Source organism: Lissotriton helveticus, chromosome 2_1, assembly GCF_964261635.1.
Source record: "Lissotriton helveticus chromosome 2_1, aLisHel1.1, whole genome shotgun sequence".
NCBI lineage: Eukaryota > Metazoa > Chordata > Amphibia > Caudata > Salamandridae > Lissotriton > Lissotriton helveticus.
This window is the reverse complement of record NC_136059.1, coordinates 12194563-12219034: the sequence shown is the minus strand read 5'-3', so window position 1 is coordinate 12219034 and position 24472 is coordinate 12194563. Positions and strand designations below refer to the sequence as shown.

The 24472-nt window shown below is 44.6% G+C and overlaps 1 long non-coding RNA gene across 1 annotated transcript in view; it reads left to right on the top strand.

Annotated features, from left to right (window-relative positions):
- The window catches only part of LOC144819180 (uncharacterized), a 54965-nt gene that overhangs the window by 18379 nt on the left and 12114 nt on the right, over positions 1-24472 (top strand). The window contains exon 2 of the long non-coding RNA XR_013607225.1: positions 7311-7471. This is a non-coding gene — a long non-coding RNA (uncharacterized LOC144819180). The remainder of the gene's footprint in view (positions 1-7310; positions 7472-24472) is intronic.

Below are 24472 nucleotides of genomic sequence, written 5' to 3'. Positions count from 1 at the left end.
GATGACCAAGGAAGTCAACGCCATCTCATCCACATGCTTCAACACCCTGCTCATGCTCCAAAAGATCTTCCGATGGATCCCCACCAGAACCCGAAAGGTGGTCACCCAGGCTCTCGTCACCAGCCGACTGGACTACGGGAACACCCTCTATACTGGAACCACGGCCAAACTGCAGAAAAGACTCCAGCGCATACAGAACGCATCCGCATGACTCAATCTTGACATCCCTCGCCACAGCCACATCTCAGCCCACCTGAAAGACCTGCACTGGCTCCCATCAACAAGAGGCTCATGGTCAGGCTCCTCACCCACGCACACAAAGCACTCCACGACATAGGACCCGAATACCTCAACAACCGCCTCACATTCCACACGCCAATCTGCCAGCTCTGCTCCGCCAGCCTCACCCTCCCCACCGTCCCACGGATTCGCAGAACCACCACCGGAGGAAGATCATTATCCTACCTGGCTGCCAAGACGTGGACCTCCCTCCCCGCCCACCTACAATTGACCCAGGACCACCTCACCTCCAGAAAACACCTCAAGACCTGGCTATTCAAGCAGTAGCGGCAACCCCCCTCCCTTCAGCGCCTTGAGACCCGCATGGGTGAGTAGCGCTCTCTACAAATGCACTGATTGTTTGAGTGATTTCTATTTAAAATTTTCTATATCTATATCTCCCATTCTGTACTGAAATATTGACTCATTCATGAACGCTAATATCTATATCAATCTCTTATTACATTTTAGGGAGGAAAGGGAGTAACCACTCATAATTCAATACAAGGAGAAGTCTCCACCCTGTCTCCTAACACAGACCAGTGCCTTGCAAGAAAACGCTCCATTTTCTTGATCCTAACAAGTTCAACACAAATGTATATGTTGTTAAATTCTATCATAGCTGCTGTTACATATAATATAGTGTCTGTCTCTATATTTGTTCAATTACAACCTATAAAATAACAATGTCAGCGATTGTTCTCAACATCTGTCATACTCCAGTGTGATCTGTATAAGATCCACTTTGCTCTGTATGTCATCCCTTTGGTAATCACATATCATCTCACGCAAGGTGGTTACATTGCTATCATGATCGTAGTTCAAACAATCCATAGAACCCATTTTTAGAAGTACAGACCCTGCATACATCATCACGTATGACAATCATCTCCAAATGCCTTGTTCATGCATCTAGTTTAGTTGGCGTCTCCCAGCAAGTACTGCAGTTCATGATCAGTGTTGAGGCCCTGTTCAACTGATTGTAGACGCATCACCCACATGGCTTCTTTGTGTTGCAAGACAATCAGTCTATTGCTTTGTAGAACGTCCAAGAGCTGTCTGGGAGCACACTGGTGGAGAAGCAAATCAGAGGAGAGATCATCATCTTGAAGGCTCCTAACCTGCAGAGTCACTTCAACATCATTCTCCTTTATTTAATGATTGATACCTTTTTGGATCAAATTTTGTAGTTCTTCTTTGTAGAAGACTGGCTTAGTATATGGTGCACACTTATTTCAGTGAAGCACCTTGCAGTAATCCAGAAAAACCGTATGTTGATTTTAGTGGTTTTAGACAACTTTAGAAAGCTCTCTAAGTGTTAGCTGTGGAGAGCAGCCTTCAGGCTTAGTCCAGAAGGAGTGTAGAGCAGATTGTTTTACCAGAACTAATCAGATAGTGTAGGTAAAATGAAAAAGAACCACAAAGTGTAGTTATAAAAATAAGTATCCAAGGGAAATACCCAGGAACCCCACAGAGGCTGTGTGCAGAGTGGAAACACAGACACATACTCAATGCATGTCAATGGGAAAGTCCCTGTTACAATTTGCAAGAAGAATGACCCTTCCCCGTGAATACCTGAAGAAACCCCATGGAAGACGTACGGTTGGAGAATCACCACACTCGTGGATTCCTCAGGAACCAGGATACCTATACCATGGAAGCTGGTGCATAGGTGTGAAGTGACATTGGAAACAGCAGTCGACCACAATGGAGGACTTCAGGAAAGAAGCTACTGGTGAAGAAGGTGGAAGAGTTCGGTGGAATCCAAGACTGGATTCTTGAAGAGAAAAACCTGCAAGCAGAGGAGACAGAGTCTATGCTACTCGGAGGTGACCAGGAGGCACGGAAGAACATTGACCACTGATGACCGAAAATGCGGGAGCAATGCCAGTGACATTATTGCTGCAGCTGTGGAGGACCAGGCAACGCTGTGGAAGACCAGGAGCTGTTCATGAGCTATCCCACGTTGGGAGTCAAGAAACAAGTAATCAGTGTCTGGCAGGAGCATCAGAAATTGGGACTCAAGAACCAGGGTATAGGTATCCCACAGGAGCACCAACAAGTCTTGGTAGCAACAACAGTTGTGGTAAACGAAGGTGTGACTTTGTGATCAGCAAATCCATGGGACTCACCAAATGCAGGAGAGTCAGAGCAGGCCAGCTCAAGCAGGAGAGTCCACTGAAGGTGAGATCATTAAGGAGACTCATGATGGACCCATATCCCTTAACAAACCTGCTGTAGTACCCATTCAGGCCCACAAAGGCTCTGACCTTTGTCTGGGTAGTGAGAGCAACCGAGTACCTTATGATCTGGATTTTGCTCTCCAATGGCTCCACCTGCCAGGGTACCCAAGTTTACAACTTTGCTCTGCTCTGTATGGCACTGTGTGGCCTTGATAGCCACGTCTGCCTTTTATAGTGCCTCCAGAACATTCCTGAGGTGGACCAGGTGATCCTCCCACGTGGAGCCAAAGACAGCGATGCTGCACTATAGGCTTGCAGGCCTGTGAAACATTGTTCACCAACCTCTGAAATGTGGCAGGTGCGTTTTTCAAGCCAAAAGGCATTACAATAAATTGGTAATGCCCATTATAGGTTGAAAATGCTGTGTCTGACTTGACATCCTCAGAAATTCTTATTTGCCACCAGCAGGTCAAATGTACTCAGAAATGTGTCTGAGGCTAGAGTATCAATTAGCTCCTCTGCCCCGGAAATTGGATGGGCATCAGTCCTAGTGACTGCATTGATGCCTCTGTAGTCCAAACAAAACCTCATCTCTCTCTTACCATCTTAGGTGTGAGGTTTAGGCACAAGGATAAGAGAAAACAAATGGATGAACTGATTGAGAACTTTTCTGTAATCAGTTTGCTGCTGGTCAGTGAGGCTGCTTGCCAAGGCTACTCCATCAACTGTCCCATTAACAGGTCCTGTGAGAGGAGATCAGAGAGAGAGGGTCACTCTCTTCCTCCTGTCCGTCATCAGTGGCCATGAGTAAGCTCATGTCAGCCCTGTTAACAGAAGGTTTTAGGAACATGAAGTATCCTGTGGGGCCTTCTATGAGTGTCTAGGTCAACATTGTATGTGACCTCACCATTTTCCTCAAGAATAGTGTGGGGTCCACTCCACCTGTCTTGGAGAGCTGCTGGGGCCACAGGCTCCAATACCCACACGTTCTGTCCTAGCTGATTAACAGTCAGTACAGCCTGTTGGTCATGCCACACTTTTTGAAACTCCTGGCTGGCCTCAAGGATTTTGATGGCTTTTTTCATGTACTCAACCATACGTAAATGCAGGCCAAGGACAATATCGTCAATATCTTGTTTGGGAGGCTTGATAGGCTTCTTCCAGCCCTCCTCAACAAGATAATATTGGATCACTAACTGGATGTCAAAACAGACGTCCAAATGGACTGTAGCCAACCCCCTTCTGAGGAACCTCTCTGTAGGCAAAACGAAGTAAGACATCCTATTTTCATCCGAGCTTTTCTGGGAGTGCCATGATCATACCCTTGAGAATCTTGTTGACATTTTCAGCAACCCCATTGCACTCTGGATGGTAGGATGTGATGAACCTGTAGGTTACTTCGCAATCTTTCCACATGGCAGTAATGTAACAAGACTTGAAGTTTGTACCTCTGTCTGTTAAGAGCTCCTTAGGGAACCCCACTATGGAAATGTCAGGGCAGGACTTACCTGGCTGCAGTTTCAGCCGTGAGGGCAACGGCTTCTACACTCTTCATGCTCCCCACCTTGCAGCAGTACTAGCCGTGAGGGCAACGGCTCCTGCATTCTCTGTGCACCCCACCCCGGCACTACTACTCCCAGGTGCCCCGGGGGTCAGGGCGCACCTGTGACGACACCGCAGCGCCCGGAGGCGCTTGAAAGGATTGGAGCACCGGGAGCTGCGGGGGGAAACGTCAGGGCAGGACTTACCTGGCTGCAGTTTCAGCCGTGAGGGCAACGGCTTCTACACTCTTCATGCTCCCCACCTTGCAGCAGTACTAGCCGTAAGGGCAACGGCTCCTGCTTTCTCTGTGCTCCCCACCCCGGCACTACTACTCCCAGGTTCCCCCGGGGGTCAGGGCGCACCTGTGACGACACCGCAGCGCCCGGAGGCGCTTGAAAGGATTGGAGCGCCGGGAGCTGCGGGGGGAAACGTCAGGGCAGGACTTACCTGGCTGCAGTTTCAGCCGTGAGGGCAACGGCTTCTACACTCTTCATGCTCCCCACCTTGCAGCAGTACTAGCCGTAAGGGCATCGGCTCCTGCATTCTCTGTGCTCCCCACCCCGGCACTACTACTCCCAGGTGCCCCGGGGGTCAGGGTGCACCTGTGACGACATTGCAGCGCCCAGAGGCGCTTGAAAGGATTGGAGCACCGGGAGCTGCGGGGGGAAACGTCAGGGCAGGACTTACCTGGCTGCAGTTTCAGCCGTGAGGGCAACGGCTTCTACACTCTTCATGCTCCCCACCTTGCAGCAGTACTAGCCGTAAGGGCAACGGCTCCTGCTTTCTCTGTGCTCCCCACCCCGGCACTACTACTCCCAGGTTCCCCCGGGGGTCAGGGCGCACCTGTGACGACACCGCAGCGCCCGGAGGCGCTTGAAAGGATTGGAGCGCCGGGAGCTGCGGGGGGAAACGTCAGGGCAGGACTTACCTGGCTGCAGTTTCAGCCGTGAGGGCAACGGCTTCTACACTCTTCATGCTCCCCACCTTGCAGCAGTACTAGCCGTAAGGGCATCGGCTCCTGCATTCTCTGTGCTCCCCACCCCGGCACTACTACTCCCAGGTGCCCCGGGGGTCAGGGCGCACCTGTGACGACACCGCAGCGCTCGGAGGCGCATGAAAGGATTGGAACGCCTCCCGCATCACGGGACGCGCGCGTGAGAAGCCCGGGACAAGGGCGGGACCATCTGTGGCCATCAGAGGCCTGAGGAGGACGGGATGGGCCACCCCCCTTGGCATTAGAACATGAGGAGGTAATGACTCGAACTATTTTATTCACAGACTTTTCTAAACAGGTATTTTGACTTTGTGACCTCTGTTCATACCAGATCCTGCTGCAGTTTTCGGTACTCACTGTTGTTCAATTGAGCTACATTATGATTCGCAAGGGGGCAACCGAAAATGCCACCCCCAGACGGATTCGGTGATTGGGACACTTGACCATTATCTAAGCAGGACAATATTGCCCATACCTCATGAAATAGAGAGATTAGAACTATCCCCGTTCATAGACAGCACACCCAACAAGCAATCTCCCTTACAGGTAGTTGACACAGCACAAAATCTATCTCTACTGGAGGAACTAAATGATATATGTAAAACAAACTATGCTTCGCTGGAACCAAGAATAAAGCAAATTGGCACATTTAACTACCACACAGCAAGCACTAATCCCCAGATTAGTACATCTGTTCACCAAAATGATAATCTGTCATGCAGCCCCTATTTGCTATCTGCAAAAGTTAGCACCCCAAATATAGCGTCCCCTCAGGATCCCCCGGCTAAAAGAAAGCAAAATGGGATTACAAATCAGGGAACCCAGCCGAAACAACTGAGATTGTGCTCAAGCCCCCTCTTGGCCATTACCACTTCCCCGCCAGCCCCAGTGGTCGCCTCTAACTCAAACTTTTATTTGAACCTAAACAATTCCAATTTTTTGGCACCTTCCATCGATGAAAAATTACTGGCCCAGATTGAACATCTGGTTAAATCTATAATATCCCCAGTGATTGAAAAAATGAACATTCTAGGGGATAGGCTCAGGGGATTAGAGGAAACAATCAAGGCCAGTTCGACACTCATAAAAAGCTTTATAAAATCTAACCCTCCCCTGTCTCTCGCTACCACAGAAGTGTCCAAACCATCTGCACAAATTACTAAGGTCCAAATACAACCAGTAGCCTCACCCACGCCAGTGCCATATACTTCTAGAGTATCCATTAACCCTACACCAGTACAGTGCACTTCCGACAGAGTAGGATGGAGTAAAGATCCAACATTCCATAAGGGGTCAGTTTCTAACCACGGCAATATGTTAAGTTCACTTAATCACATTCACCTACCACCGGAGGCCGCTCCATTTGTCTGCGTTCTCTCGGGTGTGCCAGCACTCACAAGTGGAAAAACCGAAAGGCATCAGGACCTATTAAATAAGGTTACTTTTTGGTTAACAAAAAATAGACCCCTGCCCCCCACTATAGATGGGAGAATCATGAGAGTTAGAAGGGTGGGCTGGCTAGGATCCCTCCCAAAAGATATTCCCGGTGATCTGGTTTTAGTAAAATTCAGGAACAAAAACGTTGTTCCATTTCTTCAGACTTGGCAGCCCCAAAAAGGAGATGGCCCTATATCCACCTGGGATCTATATGACTTTTATCCTACTATGCCATGCTTTCGCTTAACAAGGCCAACTGCTAAGCATAACCACCGGATGGACGGAAGCGTCCGGGCATTGAGTGGCTGTAATATCTCCACTTTTAACTGTTTTGAACCATTGTATAACAGCTACCCTTGATTTACATATGGAAAAGTCTCAATAGATTCACCCTGTTTGTGATTAATTGTTTTAATTTAGGGACAATTCAGCTGTAACGGTATAGTTCCCAATGATGTATCCAATGAAATGAACATAATTAGACAGGAATTTGCATCTAAAGGATGAGGATCATATTTTAATCTTAATTTGTAGATATTTTGTGTTTTTGCATTGTATGTTTTATGAACGTTATGCTTTTATGATTTGAAACTTAAATCGAATAAAGCTGTTACTGACTGACTGACTGACTGACTGACTGACTCCTTGCAGGGTCCTGGCAACTATAGGAGCTGTAGTGGTCTTAAGGGAAATAGCCTCTGGAAACCCAGTGGCATGATCTAATTAGGTTCTAAGACTTTGAATCTAAGACAGACATTATACTCATGCCTGCAACCTGCCCCTATCAGTGGAGTGATTAGATTGAGTATTTTTGTTGGTGTCCGGGAATAGGCACCGTTTGACTCTTGTGTATGTTTTGTTCCAACTCCTGACAGGTCTCCGAGCACCAGGACAAATATGAGACACTTGTGAAGAGGCAGCTGGACTTTGAGAAGGTGTACACCACCCCCGGAAAGTACACAATCCAGGCAGCAGGGACCTCAGTACCAACCCCGGCTACAACATAGTCTTCATACAGAACAGACATGGACTTCAGGTGGGTGATATGAAACAAGAACATCACGTGGCAGCATTGACACCCACTTACCTTTGGTACAGTTTTGCCCTACAGACTTTCAGGGAGGTGATTGTTTTCTGGCCAGTGATCATCCAACCACTTTTATTACAGGTTTTTCATCACAGAACCTTTGAAAATGAGCTCAAAAATAAATATACCTTTGTCTTAAAAGCACTATTTTAAGACCGATGTTAGTGGTTCACTGTGCTCTGAAATCCTCAGGTTGGCACACTTTCAGCCAAAAGTGTTTCATTCACAAGCAAGAACCTCCACCTTGGTTCCATTAGCATTGCTCAGAGGGTGGCATGGGTGACACAGACTGGCACAGATGATGTATAGACACTGGTATGGGTGACACAGACTGGCACAGATGATGTATAGACACTGGCGTGGGTGACACAGACTGGAACATGATGTATAGACACTGGCATGGGTGACACAGATGATGTATAGACACGGCCACTGGTGACGCAGACTGGCAGAGATGATGTATATACACTGGTATGGGTGACACAGCCTGGCACAGATGATATATAGGTACTGCATGGGTGACACAAATAATGTATAGACACTGGCTTTGGAGACACAGACTGGCTCAGATGATGTATATACACTGGCTTGGGAGACACAGACTGCCACAGATGATGTATAGAGGCTGGTATGGGTGACACAGACTGGCACAGATGATGTTTAAGTGAGAATAGTGCGCGCTACAAACTTGAATTTTATTGGGAAATTATTTATGCTGTAGATTTTTTATATGTGCTCCTGTGACAATGTGCCGGTCAAGGACGTTCAATTAAATCTAAGAGGCTGCACATCACTCTGTATATGTGTCCCCCCCGGGCACCATTTGTGTCCTCTGTTCTGAGGTTTCGATCCAATTTTAGAAAGGTTTTTATCCAATTCTTCTTAAGGAAAAATCAAAAGACGTGCTTCTTCTTAAGAAAGTTGTATTCACTTTTCTTTAAAGATTTCATCACTCTTATTTTCTTACATGTCTCATTTGTAGTTCATTCCAAAGCATTTCGGGTTATAAACCCTTCATCAGGGACAAATCTGTAATAGCAACAATTCTGTGAGGAAACAATTCCATATGTTATGTATCGGTTAGCAGTGGTGTAGCATATTGACATGCATAGTTGTTGCGGTTATTGTCAGGGGGCGGGATCATGTTATTAGGATGGTGGTTTAATACGTGGTTTAAAGGTGGTACCCTGTAATCCTCAACCCAACAATGTGAGTTTTTGGGTGTGAAAATGGGAGACTTTTCTCCATGCTTCGAGAAACACAATTAAAGTGAACGCTGCGGTAACGCAGTGGTGCTGCCAAAACTAAAAGACACTTACGAGACACTGGGGGCTGCATTTTAGCAAAAGTCACATTTCTGTAAAGATAAGACAACTAAGAGTCATGCTCTACATGGTGAACCGTTATAGCGGTTAAATATGCTGTTAGTATCACTTACATGTTCGCGTCGGTTATGGATTATTCATTGTTCATGAGGCGAGTGAATTTGTGAATTGTTCTTTCGTTGACCTCCTGAGAGTGCCTAGTCAGCTGCTCATGGATATCTTCTAAAACATTTGTCCAATCATCGGATGACATTGAATTGGTGAGTTCGTTGGTGACTGTGACTATTTCTTTAGATAATTCATCAAGGATGTTAGAGAGTTCTTCAATTATTAACAATATTAAGTCTAGCGAGCATTTATTAAGAATCGCATACCAGCTGTCTTTACATTTTTGGGCGTTTTTGCATAATGATAGTTTTAGGGGTATTCGAAGTCCCCTTGGTATTCTTTGTGCTCGATGGTATTTAATCAATGCACTGGCATGAAGGCGTTGGTTGATTTTGCGTCATTAAGCATCCACAAAAAGGATACCAAATCAGATTACAAGTAACAGCAACATGCAATACTACCAATGTAATATATCTATTGAAATGCCCGTGCGGACACGTTCACATTAGAAAAATATTAACGTAAGATCAAAACCAGGATTATTGAACATAAATCTAATATCTGGACCAATAATATCAAATCCACAGTCGGCGTCCACTTTCAAGAACACCATCATAACATTAGCCAACTCAAATTCTTAATCTTAGAAACAGTCCAAAAAATGGAAGGACGAGATAACAATAAATATCTCCTTCAAAGAGAGAATTATTGGATAAGACGAATGGACTCCCTTTAGCCATATGCAATGAATGACCGTATGGAATATCAATGTTATTTATAAAACGCTAGCTTACCCGTCGCACGTTGCTGCGATCTCAGAAGAAATGAAATTCAAGGAAACTCGTTATGATAGCATTAAATTTACATTGTGTCATTGTTATTGAAACATATTCATTTTCTTTTTGAAAACATTTCTAAGTGTGGCTTGAGCAGTGCGTCCTCGATTGGCTTCCAATCTTGATTCTGGTTGCTCTCCTGTTTCATTCGAGCGGGCTTGAGCAGTGCGTAATTGATCGTTTTCCAATCTTGATTCTCGTTGCTCTCCTGTTTCATTTGAGCGGGCTTGAGCAGTGCGCAATCAATCTGTTTCCAATCTTGATTCTCGTTGCTTGTTCGTTTGAGAAGAATGGGCTTGTGCAGTGCGTACTCGATCAGCTTCCAATCTTGATTGTCGTTGCTCATTCGTTTGAGAACTACGGGCTTGAGCAGTTTGTATTCAAACAGCTTCTAATCTTGCTTCCCGTTGCTCGTCTGTTTCTGAAGCTCGTAATGCCTTTTTCTTTCGTGTATCTGATGTAGATTGACCAATCGGTTTCTGTTTGGGGGTCGTAACTGTCGACGATGCTCTCAAATTCATTGTCTGTTTCAGTATTCGATTGATTATGAGGGCCCAATTTGACAGAAACCTTCGCGGGAGTGTACTCAACAACTTCGCAAAGTTTCATGGTGATCGGATGAATGGTGTAGTAATGCATAAAGGACAAACAGACAGACAGATATACTTTCGTTTTTATATATATAGATTTGGTTTCTGTTGAACTTTAAGTGTTTACTTCCTGATAACCATAGTTCACGCCTCATATATATTGAGCTTGTAAATATAATAAGAATGTTATGCAATTGTTTCACTTCTTATATAAACAGCTTTGACATGTGTGATACTGCACGTTTTATTATTATTTTTATTTTGCACCTTTATTTTGCACCTTTATTTTTTCCATTCGCGACTATTCCCAACATGGCCGCCACTTAGCCTCCAACTGCAATATAGCTCTAGCGTTCCATATGCGCGCTTTAACAATGCATGCAGTCCGTCTTCACTTCCGGCCCTAATTACTTCACTCACAGCATGAACAGGGAATTATCCACATCCAACGCAAATATTTAAGCGATACTAACAGCATATTTAACCGCTATAACGGTTCACCATGTAGAGCACGACTCTTAGTTGTCTTATCTTTACAGAAATGCGAAGTTTGCTAAAACGTGACCCCCAGTGTCTCATAAGTGTCTTGTAAGTGTCTTTTCGTTTTGGCAGCAACACTACGTTTCCGCAGCGTTCAATTTAATTGTGCGCTCACAGGTCGCAGGCTCTGCCGTGAGAGGAACAGCTTTTCACTAATTACCGGCATTCCATACTGTCATCAGCACTGAGGGAAACGGCTTGGAATCCATTTTGCTCAGGCCCAGTGGTGAGAGGAACGGCACTACAAGAACTACAACCCCGTTCAGACTTTGCCATACGCCTGTTGTGGGTGTCATTGCGGCACCAGGAGGCGCGTTAAATCGCGAGCGGCCCTCCCGCGGCTTGGACACGCTCACAGGTCGCAGGCTCTGCCGTGAGGGGAACGGCTTTTCAATATTTACCTGCATTCCATCCTGTCATCAGCCGTGAGGAAAACGGCTTGGAATCCATTTTGCTCAGCCCTCCAGGTCTCGTCATGAGGGGAACAGCAGTACAAGAACTACAAGCCCCAGCAGGCTTTGCCAGACGCTTGCTGTGGGCATCATCGCGGCTCCATAAGGTGCATTAATTCGCAAGCGGCCCTCCCACAGTGCGGGATGTGCACAGGCGTGCCTGTGCAAAGCCCGGGCCAAGGGTGGGCCCGTCTGTGCCCGTAAGAGGCCGGAGGAGGCTGGGCTGGGCCAGCCCCCTAACATCAAATATGGGTAAGCGCAAACATGTCTGTAGTCTGGACCAGGAGGGGTTAAAACCTAAAATGTTAGAAAGTCAAAATCTATAATTTCTTATTTGACTGAATGAAATCAGTCAACGAACATTGTGCGATGCGATGGAGGATATATTTAGCTCCCGCCTGGAGCCTATTCTCACTGGCATTGCCAAAGATATAATTGACACTTTGAACACCTGTGTCGTGGGTATTTTAAATAAATGTGAGCTAATTGATTTCTACATCAGGGACCTTAGAAACTTGCACAGCTCAGTCGATCCTATTGTATTATCTGTGGCCTGCCAGGAGAGTGTGCCCAGAGTGGGAGACCCTCACTTTGATAGTCAACCCTTATTACAGGCGCAGGCTAAGCTAAAAACTGGTCATCTGGATAGTTCTGTGCCTGCTAAGAGGTCTCGGGTAGAGGGAGGATTAACCCCAGTGTTCGTCCAGAACCCTTTAAATCCTTTACCCAAAGGTATGACTGATGATTTTGATGGGCCCTTTGTTAGACAGGGGAGTTGCCTATGCCCTAATTTGTGTAGACTCGATCTACCCCCTGAAGCTACCCCTTTGGTGGCTGTTCTTGTAGTAGTCCCCCTCTCTTGAAGCTCAGGGCAGTGAATCCACTCAGGCACTATTACAGAAAACTAAAAGCTGGTGCGATCAATATGGTTGTGGTAAAGCCAAGATCGCATCTAATATAATAATGGCTAGAAGGGTGGGATGGATTGGAAATTGCCCTAAACAAATTGATGGTGATTGCGTCATTGTCAACTTTAAATAAATGCGATATAGCTGACAGGCTTTTTTGGGATGCCTCTGAGTTAGTGAAGGGAAGCATGAGGGCCCTGCCCTTGGGATTTTTCTACTGCCCTGTAAGACGATTAAACCTGAATGCTAATACTGGTACTGGGATAGATCGGAAGAGGTCTTATCAGACTCCTTGCCTTATCCGAAATAGGATGTCTGATCCCTGTCTAGAATGGCCTCTTTGGTGTGTAGCAACTGACCCTCTATCACAATCTCCAAGGCCAGGCAACAGAAGTGGAGATTTAGTTTTAACAAATAGTTTCCCCTCTTTGTCTCACCTTGACATGAATGACTGACTAGAAGTCCCACTGGCTTGTTCTCCTGGCCCATGCTTGAATGAACGGGCTTTAGAAGCTGAATTTGTCCAAAACAGTAAAATTGTTAGCTGGAATATTGCTGGTATTAGATCTAAAAGGGACGACACGTGATGGTTGTCATTCATAAAACAATATTATGTAATTGCCTTGCAGGAAAGGTGGGATATGACGAATATTTTCTGGATGGATGGTTTTGAATGTTATAGTTTACCTGCACGCCAAGCCAGGGCTGGTAGAGCCAAGGGGGGCGTAGTGCTTCTCTTTTCACTAAAGTTAAAACGGACATCAAGGATGTTGGAGTCGGGAACTCACAATTGTTTAATAGCAGAATTATCCACCCCCAATTACCCTAAAATTGTATTTGCTAATTTTTATAACTCTGGGGAATGTGATGTAGTGAACCAACATTTATTACTTTGGGAACGTTTTTTAAAAGATTATAGATCAAAGCAATCCATTGTGTTATTATCGTTATGGGTGATTTTAATATTCATTTGTGTGATATGTATTGCTGTATAAATGACCATCTGGGACCAGCTCACTCAGTGACGCCTCACTTTGAGCATTCACAACAGATGGAGGCTTTGGAGGATCTCCTGGCCAGAGCTAACCTCTTTGAACCTCGACTTAATGCTCGAACTGACAGGGTTGCTACGTTTAAAGCTAAGGATAGGGACACTATTATTGACTATATTTTTCTGTCAACTCTGTTACTAGCTAAGGTAGAGTCTTATAATGCTAGTCTGTCCCCCATTAGCGATGATCATAATCCTGTTATCTTAGTGGTTGATAAAGACTGCGGCCTGTTGGGAACAGCAGGAAAGGTGAGAGTTAGCTCTGTGGCACCAAATGATCAGGGGAGGAGGTTAAACTGGTCTAAAGTCATTCCTGATTCTTTCCATGCTGACCTCTGCGAAAAGGCATAAGATAACATTGCAAAATGTGAGGACCATACTTCCTCAAAGGCAGAGATTATGAAACCCTTTGTCTTAAGCTAAATTAAGATGTCAGGTGGGTGAAAGGTGGTTAGACAGTAACTGCTCACGGGCCCATCGAAATCTACTCTAAGAGATAGGGAACACATACTAAACCTGAGTAAATCATATACGTTGGAGATTCACTCACGTAAACAGGAGATTAAAGAAGAAGCTTGGAATGCACTTTTTTCAGTAGAGGTTTTAAAGGATAGTGCGAGATTCTGGGCCATTGTTCCCACACCTCTTTTTTTCCAGTGTAGAATGTGGATGGGGATCCCATTCTGAATTTAGCAACTTGCCGGGCCTCACTCCCACTGATATTTGAGGAGGTGGATGTAGAAAAGGCAATCATAGAGACTTCTAATAATAAAGCACCTGGCCCTGATAGTGTCCCGGCTGATCTGTATAAATGTGATCCCAAATTTTGGGCAAGGATATTAACTAATGTCTATAATGCCTCGGGTACTCAGGGGTATCCTGCATCATGGGCCCTATCAACAATCATCCCAGTTTTTAAAAAGGGCCAGAGCGGGGATCCTCGGTGTTATAGACCTATATCCTTAATTGATTCTGCTGTTAAAATATTGGGCAAATTTGTTTTGGCCAAAATCATGTACGAGTGATTGACAACGACGTCCTCTCTAACCTCCAATATGGATTTAGAATGGGAAGAAGTACTTTGGATCAGAGTCTGAATCTACATCTCATAATAAGCAAATATACGTTAGCTAAAGAAGGTTCTTTAAATAGGGGTTTTATGGACCTCTCTTCAGCGTTTGACCTGGTTAACAGGTCAAAGCTGTGGATTATTTTGCTAGATATGGGCATTGATCCTGCTCTAGTTTATTTTTTGGCTCATCTGCATCGGGATCTTTCTGCAACAGTCAGGGTTACAAAAATGTAAGGACCACTGGTATGTGATTCTTAATAAATGCTCGCTAGACTTAATATTGTTATTAATTGAAGAACTCTCTAACATCCTTGATGAATTATCCAAATAAATAGTCACGGTTACCAACAAACTCACCAATTCAATGTCATCCAATGATCTGACAAAAGTTTTAGAAGATATCAATGAGCAGCTGACAAGGCACTCACAGGGGGTTAACGAAAGAAAAATTTGCAAATTCTGACGTGATACAGTAGATTACAAGCTTGGCGAAGTATATAGTTGGGCTGAAGTGTATGCCCGTAGAAGACAAAACAAACCACATACACATGATACCGATACATCATCATCTGGTAGCGATATGTCTAATAAACCAAGATTTCAAAGAACCAAGACAACTCATGGACTTAAACGGCCACAATCCTCAAGGCAACAAACAATACATACAGAACCCTCAAGCTCATCTACAGTCAATTCAATACCAGCATCCGCTGAGACTTTTTTAGAATCAGGTCAGACAGACAAAAACAGCCCCGGCGGGGAAAAAGAAAAAGTTACACCAGCCACCAGGACCACCACAGCCATATTAAAGAAGGACAAAGCCAAGAAGCCGACAAGTTACAGGTAGTAATAAACATATCTGACCAGAACCTGGATCAAAATGAACTCAAATTATTCCAAAAAGGCACCTTATATGTCCCCACCTCACATACCAACTTGTTGGAACTTAAAATAAGCTTCTTCGAGTTTATGAGAAAATTAGGGTTGCAACATTTCTCCGACAATGTTCTCCAAAATCAAAGAGCCATGGAACATGATCAGCTATTAGGCTTACAAGCACATATACAGCACCTGTCAGCCATAAATCATTAGATACATTTGAGAATTTAGTGAAATTGGATCCTACCAAAATCAATTACGCAAAAAAGAGAAAACACAACAACCTGACCCAAAAAGAATTCGGCATACATCCAGCTTAGCTCTTATCTATAAACCAATCATTTACTCAATCAAACACAAAATGGTTTCAGAGCCGAACATAACACAGAACTGGCTCTTATTAAATCTATAGAAGAAGTAAGTAAGGGAGTCGGATGGTGGAGGAAAGGCTGTATTGATCCTTCTAGACCTACCGGCGGCCTTCGACACGGTCCATCACATTCTTTTGATGGATCGATTGTCAGAGGTCAGAGTACAAGGTATGGCGTGGAAAATGCTGCATTCCTTTCTCTCAGAGCGTCGACCTGGATAATAACAAGTCCCATCCGTTCTGCGTTCCTTGTGGGGTCCCTCAGGGGTCCTCACTAAGCCAAACTCTTTTCAACATGTACATGATATCGCTGGCTGCCCTAATAAAATCCTATGGTTTTCAGCTAACCTCGTACAAAGATGACACCCAAATAGTGTTATCATTTAATGACAGCGAGGAAAAAGAAACAGAAGTGCATTTTCATGATTGTATGAAGGAGAAAGCTGGGTGGATGGCATCAAATTGTTTAAAACTAAATTCTACCAAAACCAAGATCATTGTTTTTGGAAACAACCCCATGTTTAGACACCTGACTTTGTGGCCTGCAGATGTGGGCAACTGCCCCGCACTGACACTGAAAGCTAAGAATTTGGGGTAACATTTGACAGTAGATTGATATTTAGAGATCACATCAGTGCAGTGATCTCTGCTTGTTTCCTGATATTACGAATTTTAAGGAAAATTAAACCTTACCTTACAGAAGGAAAGTTCAGGACAGTGGTCACGTTACTCGTTATGTCAAGACTGGACTACTGCAATGGTATCTATCTGAATTCCCCAAAACAACTTATCAATAGCCTTCAGATAGCACAAAATGCAGCAGCCAGGCTGCTGTCAGGTACTCCCAAATTTGTCTCAGTGAAAAAAGAGCTAACCAGGCTACATTGGCTTCAAGTGAAGAAAAGGGTTTTCTTTAAGCCGTATGCACAGTTTTTAAGGCTCTTAATGGTAAAGGCCCTGACCACTTAAAAAATAAGTTCAAATGGTATGCTCCCATTGGAACTCTTTGATCTACTGGAGCAAAAAAGGTTCTAACTCCCACTGTTAAAAAGACCAGTTGGGTAGGCAGAAGTTTTTTTGTATGTACATCGATGGCTTGTAATGATCTGCCATTCCACCTGAGGAATGCCTCAGACTTCCTTCTTTTCAGGAAGGGACTGAAGACTTGGTTGTTTACCCAGTGACCCTCCTAATTTGGCTTCCGGAAGAATCACAGCGCCGGGACACCCATTCTCACCATGACGGACAGCATCCACAAACTCCTCGACAGAGGAGAGATTGTGCCCCTCATCCTCCTGGACCTATTTGCCACTTTTGACATAGTCTCACACTGCACCCTAGCCAGCAGACTCCACGACAGAGGAATCTGGAACAAAGCCCTCGACTGGATCCGCTCATTCCTCTCCGGAAGAACTCCCTCCTTTCCTCTCTGAACTCACATCAACCACCTGCGGAGTCCACCAATGATCCTCCATCAGCCCCATCCTGTTCAACATCTACATGGCCCCACTTGCATCCATCTTCAGATCACACAGACTCAACCTCGTATCATACTCAGATGACACCCAGCTCATCCTCTCCCTATCCAACCAACCCAACATCTCCAAACATAACATCCAAGAAGGAAAGTAGGCACTCTCCAGGTGGATGAAGAACAGCTGCATACAACTCAACATCGATCATGGGTCCCCTCCCTAATGCCTGGAACGACACCTGGTGGCCTGCTGCCCTCAGGAACCCTCCCTCCACCATGGACCACACACGTAACCTCGGAATCATCCTGGACTCCGGACTTAAAATGGACCGCCAGATCAACGCTGTAACCTCCTCCTGCTACCACACCCTCGGCCTACTCCGGAAGGTTTTCAATTGGATTCCCCTCGAACACAGGAAAACAGTCACCCACGCCCTCATCATCAGCAGTCTAAACTACAGCAAAGCACTCCACGACAGGATAAACAAGAACCTCACCCACAAACTCCAGCACGTACAGAACACCGCCACCAGACTAGTCCTCAAACTACAGTGTCTCTGTCACATCAGCCAACACCTACGGTCACTACACTGGCTCCCGGTCGAGTGGAGAATCACCTTCAAACTTCTCACCCAGGCCCACAGGGCCCTCCACAACAACAGACCTGTCTACATGAACCACCACCTCTCGTTCCACACACCCCAAAGATCCCTCTGCTTGGCCCCGCTCTCTCTTGCAACAATAGAACGAATCAAGAAGTGCAGAACAAGAGGATACTTCTTCTCCCTCTTCACAGCCAAGACATGGAACACCCTCCCTCTCCACCTCCGACAGACACCTACACTCTCCAAGTTCTTGAAGGACCTTAAGAATTGGGGGGCATATTATCCAAGGGGGTTTTTCTCCGCTTTTTTGGCTTTAAAAGCCAAGAAAGCGGAGATAAAATTATCTCCCTATTACCTAGCTGTCGCTAACACCAGTTAGCGACAGCTAGTAGGAGATAGCGACCATCTTGGGCCCCACTTTGCATGTCAGTGATATTTATCACTAATGACATGCAAAGTGGGCGTGCCAAGATGTTAGCGACTGGAAACAGTCGCTAACATCGCTATCTCCTATTACCAACTTTTGGAGATATTCGCGCTAAGCGCGAATATCTCCAAAAACTAACACCTGCCCTGAGCAGTTCTTAGCCATGTTATCCAATGGGAGGTGGATAACATTGCTAAGAGCATTAGCTCGGTAATGCATGAATATCGCTGACTTTTCAGCGATATTCATGCATTGCGGCCGTTTTTTATCGCATTTGCGATAAACCTTGATAATAGCAAGGTTTATCTGCGATAATTTCTGACGATGCTTAGCGTTAAAAAATCCGTTGCTAAGCATCGTTAGCGATAAATATCGCTTAACGTTGGTAATATGCCCCTGGGTCTTCAGAGAAACACCAAGATCAACCAGGAGCTGTGTCCCTCCCCCATCAGCACCTTGGGACCATTTTGGATGAGTAGTTGCACTTTATAACAACTCCTGTTTGATTGATTGATCAACTTGTCCATGATCAGTTTATTTGCTACTGCATAAACAAGTCAATCCATTAAAAACTACAGTCTCTTAACAATCAAAACTCGATGAAACAGTGCAAATTGCAAAAAACATAGAGACATCACAATTTTCTGTCAAATAATTGAAGAGAAGATAATTGAGGTGGTGGGGAATGTTCACATGATAATTAAAATGTAGCTAAATAGATTTTGTATTGTAGGAACATTTCAAGATCTGCTAAGGTCTTCTTTAAGCAGTCTTATATTTGTTTTAGGTCTGGTAAACAGTACCGTGCTAAAAGTGTTGTTTGTAGAAAATGTAACAAAGTGGGGCACTTTGTAAAAGTGTGACAAAGTGAACTGAACCTGTCTGCCAAAGGGAGCAATAATGTAGCCAACTTAGGTGAGGACACCTGTGATGAACAATTAGACAAATTACAAGAAGATCTACAGGACATGGTTTTGGTGACTGGAGACAATGTTTGCACTGGTCCTCCAGCTGATTGTGTGGACCCATCTGCTGATGTGATTGTTGGTGACAGGACAGTTAGGCTGTTAGTTGACTCAGGGGCCAGAATATCAACGATAATTAATTATGGCCAGGTAGGAGTTTCGAACTCCCTGACTGGGCACCATACTCTCAAGAAGGGAGGCACAATGATTTATCTGGATATTGTGAAGATTTTATGACTTTCAAGAATAGGCAAGTTTATGGGAAAGTCTATATGGCAGTCAAGGGGTTGTGTATCTTCTACCAATGTCTATTTAAAATAGTGATGAGGCCTGGTACTAAAGATCAGGTGTCTGTGGTTGGGAAAAGTCTTGTTGCAAATGTTACTTCCAAGGAACCTGAAGTATATTCAGATAAATTGGGCACCATGAAGGAGTTTCAACACAAAATTAAGGGGCGTATTACTAAGGGCCATTATCGCCGCCTTAGCGGGACTTCTTCCCGCTAAAGCGGCGATAATTTTATCGCCCTATTACCTAGTTGTCGCTAACAGCAGTTAGCGACAGCTAGTGTGAGATAGCGAGTATCTGGGGGCCCACTTTGCATGTCAGCGATATACATCGCTAATGACATGCAAAGTGGGCATGCCAAGATGTTAGCGACGGGAAAAAGTCGCTAATATCGCTATCTCCAATTATCAACAAAGCCTTACTTTTGGAAATATTCACGCTAAGCGCGAATATCTCCAAAAGCTAACGCCTGCCCAGAGCAGTTCTTAGCCATGTTATCCAATGGAAGGTGGATAACATGGCTAAGAGCATTGTCACGATAATGCATGAATATCGCTGATTTTCCAGCGATATTCATGCATTTTGCAGGATTTTTACCGCTTTTGAGATAAACCTTGATAATATCAAGGTATCTCAGCGGTAAAAATCGTTGGAGCACGGCCATATAATTTTAGCCGCAAACCAGGCATAGCGATAATTATCGCCATTGCTTGGTAATATGCCCCTAAGTTTGAAGAAGGGTCTATTCAGATGAAGCACCCATTGCAGTGTCCAATTTTCTATAAAAGGAGACCAAGAGAAGGAGCTTTTAATGCTGTGTGATAGTGGAATAATCAAACCCATTGAATTATTTTCGTGGTTATCACCCCTTGTAGTTGGCAGGAAGAAAAATGGTGAATTGAGGGACTGCGTGGAATTGCAAAGTCTCAACAAGTCCATTTGGAATAATTCTTACCCTCTCCGGAAAATCATCTGATCTTTTGGCTTCAGTGGTAGGTGTGAGTTGCTTTTCCAAGCTTGACTTAGCATCCGTCTCCCATCAGGAGGTTTTAGAACATAAGTTTAGACACTTCAAGACTTTTCTGTCACCTATAGGTACTTTACATTACTGGAGGATGCCATTTGGATTAGCCTCTGCAGCATCTGAATTCCAATGTATTGTGTACCAGTTACTCAAGGATGTAAAAGGGATGGTCGCTTTTTAGGATGACCTGTTGATTCTTGCAACAAACGAGGAACATGAGGCTATTCTAGTTCAGGTGTTGTCTATCCTTCAAGAACAAGGGTTGTGTTGAAAACAGAGAAATGTGAGATTAGGAAGACAAGTGTTGAATGTCTTGGGCACATTATTCCAGGGGATGGTATTGAAGGAAGACCAGGCTTAGTAAGTGTCATTATTAATGCACAAGTGCAAGCCAAATAAAACTGGGCTGATGTTATTTTTGGACATGTACAAAGTCTGTTCTGGTTTAATCCCTGATTATGTTTCAAAAAATAAGAGGAACCCCTTGCTTCCCAAAGGAATAGGGTAAATTACAAAAATATTACAAGAGTTTTATCCTTTAGGGAAAGTATACCTGTATCCGTTATATATTCATATTTCTAACACTCAATCTATATAACTCACACAATCTACATTCTTTGGAAGTAAGACCATATATTCCTAACAGATAATCCTGACACTAACAGTTGTGTAAAAATCAAGTCGATTTATTAATAAAATCCTTAAAGGTACACAATTAAAAATAGAAGACAATTATTACAGAATATACTTCATATTATACATAGAATTGTAACCAGGACATGTAAACAAATTCTATTAGTATTATTTAAAATCACACACTATAAAAAAGACGGAAGGAGAGAGTACAAATCACAAGACAAAAAACACTATGTCATAAGTAGTGTACACATTCATAAGAAAAAGCTTTACGGGCTGGAACCTGGTATTATTTGATTCATAAAATACTTGTTGGTCTAGCCACTTGACAAACTGTGTACACTTCAAGTGGGCGTCAACGCGTTTCGATGGACTCTTATATCACCATCTTGTATAAGACAGCAAAGATTTAATGTACTCTCGAAACCAATAAAAATGAATGTACGATGGATAAAAAAAAGCCTGTTGGTTAAAACACAGATGGTGTGAGTGATATAGAATGATTGTAAGAAATGTTCATATATAACAGATATAGGTATACTTTCCCCAAAGGATAAAACTCTTGTAATACTTTTTTTTAATCCCTGATCATGCAGCTCATATAAAACCTTGACTGTTCTGCTGAAGTGGAATGTATCTTTCAAATGGAACTCCATGTGCCAGGAGTCATTTTAATGGATTAAAAAACAGTTGGCCAGTTCTAGGATTTTAGACTATTTAATCCAGAGCACAAGTGATGCATCCAATCAAGGACTGGATGTAGTACTAACCCAAGGTGATGGTGAAGTAGAGAATACCGGTTATTTTGTGTCAAGGATCCTGAGAGAGTCAGAATATCATTACTCGACAATTGAAAAAGAAATGCTTGCATGATAGTGTGCGGTAAAAAACTTCAAACGTACCCTTGGGGAACACATTTTTTGATTTGTATGCATTATAAACAACTTGTTCCGATCTTAACTAGTGAGAAAATCAAAGAATAAATCCCTAGAAGAGTGAAATAGACAACAAAATTATTAAAATATGTTTGAAATGGTAAACAGTCAAAATATCGACTTTAAAATATATATATGGCAAAATATAGAGTTTTAAATATTGAGAGGACATAATATCGACTTTCAAAAATATAGTGCTGCAGAATAAACACCACCTCATCCAGGACCCCCCCAGCAACATGACGGACACCAACTTCAGAGGCAAGGAATTCCACAGCTGGATCTCTTGCTGCGCAGACAAGCTCACACCCCTACTCCAGCCCGCCAAACAACGCCTGCCGAAAGCCACATAGTTCACCACAGAAATTCAAGAAGCCAGACGCTGCTGCAATCCTTGCAACACCTGAAAACTATGGAAGGACGGAACGACCACCAGAGCAACCTGAAGGAATATCACCAGTGCATATGAGACACCAAATGAACCTTCATTAGAGACAAGGTCCAGACCAACGCGACCAATACCAAGGAACTGTTCAACATCATACAGCAGCTCGCAAAACCCACCTGCGAAGCCACAGACCACAGATGTCACACCGTCCCAGGAACACTGCGACAAGCTCAGCTCCTACTTCCATCTGAAGACCAAGGCCCTCTGTGAAACCTTCAGCGAATCAACAACGAGCATCATCCCCCTACCCACCCGTGGCAATAAGTCAACCATCACATCCTGGCATACTGCGACCATTGAACTCATCACAGCGACCATGAAGATAACCCAGTTTGGAGCCCCTACAGATCCCAGCCCACCACACATCTTCCACAGGGCCACCACTGTCATCGCACCCGAACTAGGTCGCACTATCAATGCCTCACTTAGATCTGGCATCTCGACAGACTACTGGAAATGGGCGGAAGTAAAACCCCTTCTCAGGAAAACATCAGCTGACCCAACGGACCTGAATAGCTACCGCCCCATATCGCTCCTCCCCTTTGCAGCCAAAGTCACTGAGAGACTTGTAAACACCCAGCTGACCACCTTCATAGAAGATGACTCCATCCTGGACGCCTCCCAGTCGGGATTCCGCAGTAACCACAGCACCGAGATGCCCTCCTCACTGCTACTGACAACATCCGCATGCTACTCGACCAGCAAAACACCACGGCCCTCATCCTGCTAGACCTCTCCGCAGCCTTCGACACCGGCTTACATCGCACTTTCGCAGCCAGACTAGACTGCACAACGTGGGAATTCAAGGATCGACCCTCGACTGGATCCAATCCTTCCTCTCCGACAGAACCCAGAGTATTTGACTCCCTCCCGTCCTCTCCAAACCCATGGAAACCAACTGCAGAAGGCCCCAGGGATCTTCACTCGGTCCCACACTCTTCAACATCGACATAGCCTCACTCGCTGCCATCGTCAGACAGCATGGGCTCAGCATCGTATCCTACACCGGCGACTCCCAGCTCATCCTCTCGCTCTCGAAGAATCCAGAAGACACCAGACTATGTTTCCAGGAAGGCATGAAGAACGTGGCAGCCTGGATGATAGATAGTTGCCTGCAGCTAAATTCAGAGACGACTGAGGTTCTCATCCTCGCTCCCTGCACCTCCACCTGGGACAACACCTCCAGATTAATGCAGTCGCCTCCACTAGTTTCAACTGCCTTAGCACCCTTTCAAATGGATCCCCTCTGGCTGCAGAAAGACTGTCACCCATGCACTCATTACCAGCAGACTGGACTATGGCAGCGCCCTTTATGCCGGAATCAACAAGACTCTCCTGCACAGACTCCAGACCATCCAGAACTTTCACAGCCAGACTCATCTTCGGGAATCCGCACCATGAGCACCTGACCCAACACCTGGGAGGCCTCCACTGGCTCACCATCGAGAAGAGGGTCACCTTCAAACTCCTCGTCTACGTAACAAATCCCTCCACAACATCGGACCCAAATAACTGAACGAGAGAGAATCCTTCCACGTACCCAAGAGGTACCTCCGCTCTGCTGACCTCGCCATCGCAGAGGTCCCCCGCATCCGCAGAACCAGTACCGGCAGGAGAGCTTTCTCATGCATCCCTGCCAAAATGTGGAACGAGCTCCCTGTGAACATCAGACGCTCCCCGAGACTGCACACGTTCAGGACGGAGTTCAAGACCTGGCTCTTCGACTGATTCGGAGACGCCCCCCCCAGCGCCTTGACACACTCCCGGGTGAGTCGCACGCTTTATAAACCCATGGTTGATTGATTGATTGAGGGTGGAATGTTATTATAATATATTTATAATATATTTAATAAAAAAAATTGAATTAATTATTTATATGTCAATTAATTTTTGCGTAATTGTATTCTGTTGTAGGTTGTGGGTTTATAGGGGAATAGGGTGGAAAGTAATTTAATTCCAATTAATTCATTAATAAATTAATTAATAATTTAATAAAAGCTCAGTGGAAGCTCAGTGG